At 38.9% G+C, this 3,170-nt stretch overlaps 1 pseudogene; it reads right to left on the bottom strand.

Annotated features, from left to right (window-relative positions):
* Window positions 1–1,389: 1,389 nt before the first annotated feature.
* On the bottom strand, window positions 1,390–2,654 carry LOC107516893 (annotated as a pseudogene).
* Between the last annotated feature and the right edge of the window lie 516 nt (window positions 2,655–3,170).

The raw sequence follows: 3,170 nt of genomic DNA on the forward strand, positions 1-3,170 counted from the left end.
AGAAAAAAACTACGTAATATCCCATGTAGATAGAAATAATTTGTAGTCTTGTGTGCTACAGAGAGCCCTGATTTTCTTTAAAAAAAATAATAATAATATAGGACATGTCGAATAAAAAGGATTGCAAAGCTTGGTAGAGACTTGAAATTATATTTGTGGCTCATAGTTGAGAAAATTTTTAAAAAGCTAAGAAGAATGGGGAGGGGGAGGAGAGACTCAGAATTGGGACAGCCTATTCAAAAAGAATTGCCAGTCAAAAGAAGTACTGGCAGAAAAGATTACCTAAACGTAATCAGGTCTCCTTGTGCAGAAGGAAGTAAAGCAAAGATAGTTGCCTAGGGAACATAAAGCTCTCCAGTTGTTTTCGGGAAGTTAGGCTGATGTGGAGCTTCTTTACTGTATCCTTCATTCTTGGGAATGACATTTCTTGGATGAATCAAACTTCTACCACATTAGACTATCTGTGGGTGATAAACCACCTACTATGAGGTTAGCTTTTTCCAGGTTTCTACCTTGGCACCAGGTTAACACCTCAGTCATTTTTTAGCAAGGCTGGGTTTTTTTAAAATTTGTTTTTGATTTCCTCTGCATTTCAGTGATAGTTGTCTTGGCATACAGTCTCAGCTGCAGACAGCTTTTATTTTTAGGTTTCCCTATTCAGAAAGAGTAGTCCCTGTTTAGGGATTTCACTGTCATTCTAAGCTTTCCACTGGGCTATGACCCTGCAGCTTCCTTCAAATTCAAGTCACTGGGGAAGCCTTTTGAAATGCTGAAAAGACAAGACAACATTTTGTACAAAGGAGAAAAAGCAACCAAAAAGAGATTCCAGAACCAAGTAGATACCAGGAAAAGGACAGGAAAGTGAAGGCAGTGACAGGAGCCAAAAGGATAAAAGACAATACATTAAATCCTTAATAAGCCAGCCAGAAGCGCTAAGACCAAGGGCAATAGCTTGTAGTCAGCGGTTTGCAAATGGGGAAGGAAACTCTTGCTTCTATAATTCTCAAAATACCACCCAAGGTCCTACAGGTCATAAAAATATGTCTCATTTTCTGTTCCACAATATTAGTGAACTTATTAGTTTTTAAAGACTCTCCTTGATATTTATTCAGGTACAGATTTTCAAAGAGGTAAGTACATAATTTGAGTGAAACAACCTCATGCTGAACCTACCTTTTTTTTTTTTCTTGAGAAAGAGCACACTATATTAGGAAGAGAACACTTCACAGTGGTTACTCTATATATCATGCTCAGAAAGGAACACAGTACACAGGATGTTTTGCTATTGAAGATCAACTAGAACATGGGTTCTTCTGGGCAACTACCCCAACCTCACCCCTCCTAGGGGCTGGGAACTCCAGCCATTTCCTTGAAGGCAACTGTGGTTCACTAGAGATAGAGCCCTCTGGGGTGGTTTCCCTTTTTTTTATAAAGAACATTTTATTTACATTTTTCGAAGTCTTCATTTGTTACTCTTATTCTACACTCTCTTAAGGCCATCAAAGCAACTTTTGTACAGATTGCCTTGACACTAGGGATGTCATTCGTCTCTAGCCATGATCAAGTAGTCCAGTGTCATGTAATCGACCAGCGTCATTCTGCTTGTGTGGATCTGAAAGGTGTACTTCTTGGTCTTTTCGTCAGGCAGGGGGAACTCGATCTTCCTGTCAATGTGGCCAGGTCTAGTAAGTGCTGGAGCCAAAGTTCTTATTCGGTTTGTGGCCATGATAACTTTCTTGTCTCCTTTTAAATCAAATTCATCCAACTGCTTCAATGGTTCCAAAACCATTTGCTGAATTTCTCTCTCATCACCAGAATATGAATCATATATTTTTGTCCCAATGGGATCAATTTTTCCAAAAAAAAACATGATCAATGGTGCATGTTCTACAGCAACTCGAAACAATTCCCAAATGAGTTTGGGCCCATTGCCTGGGTACTTCTAAATAAGTACAGAGCTAACTATTCTCAAGTAACTGGCTGAGGTTTGGTTTGATGGTGCTTTGGCTAGTAAGGTTTTGCCTGTGCCAGGTGGACCATAGAGAATGACCCACTTAGGGGGTCATCTCTTCATAATATTCAATATGACTGAGAGGAAGCTCCACAGGTTCCTTAATTTTCTGGATTTGGTTGTCCAATCTCCTAATGTTAGCATAGGTCTTTCTTTGGGGACTTTTCCACCTTCAAGGAATCCATGTCACCCATCAGCACCCCATCACAGTATACACCTTGTGGTTGAGCAAGACCGAGCTGCCCGGTTCCAGCAGATCCTTTTCTACAAACAAAAGGATGCTGATGTGATGTTCTGAGCCCACAGATGTAGACAGAATGGCATGATTGTCATCAATGGTCTCTTCCAAAGTTCCTACTGACACTGGGGTCCCCCTCAGATGATCTGCCTTTGATCTTTCTTCCTCTTGCTTTTCTTTTCATGGCTTTCTTTGTTCCTTATTTCTAATGAATTTGTGCTCCATGAGAAGATAGTCTTTAATTCTCTCTAACTTCAGTAATTTTAACTGGCACTGAGTGTGAGGTGTTACCAGTGGCAGTTTGCTGGCAGCATCTGATCCCTTTGTTTTTTAAATTTGTTTGCCCCCCACTCTAGTTGGTACAGGAGGTTCATATTTCTTTTTCTTGTCCTCATCATCCTTCTTATCACTTCCAGGATCATGACCACCACTTTGACTTTTGACCCATCTTGATTCACTGCCTGAGCTGCCACTGCCAGAAGTGCATTCAAAGCTAACTTTTAAGAAGAAATAGTAGGGTTAAGTAATGTGCCTAGATATTGAACTATATTTACCTAAGCATTGTCATATTTTATAAAGAATGTTAGAATTCCTTTTCCTAATATTTGAAAGTCATAGCTCTAATGCAAAATAGACTAATAGACATGCTGTAAGGTAATTGTAATAAAATATAAAGGTATAATAATTCAGGTCATGCATAACTCGCCTTTAAACATAGATGTCATAACTTTGATCAGGATAACAATAATAAAACTTTTTCTTTAGTCTTACTATAGAGCTTGGTACATATAGTGCTCAATGTGTATTAACTATTATGGCAATAAGTAAAAAAAAATGTGCAATGAATTGTCAAGATTTAGATTAGCATTTAGGGGGACTTTAGCAGATTCTTGGCTCCCCAGTTTCTCCTATCTACAGCAT

The sequence above is a fragment of the Rousettus aegyptiacus genome, unplaced genomic scaffold (genome assembly GCF_014176215.1).
Source record: "Rousettus aegyptiacus isolate mRouAeg1 unplaced genomic scaffold, mRouAeg1.p scaffold_m13_p_1, whole genome shotgun sequence".
Classification (NCBI taxonomy): Eukaryota; Metazoa; Chordata; class Mammalia; order Chiroptera; family Pteropodidae; genus Rousettus; species Rousettus aegyptiacus.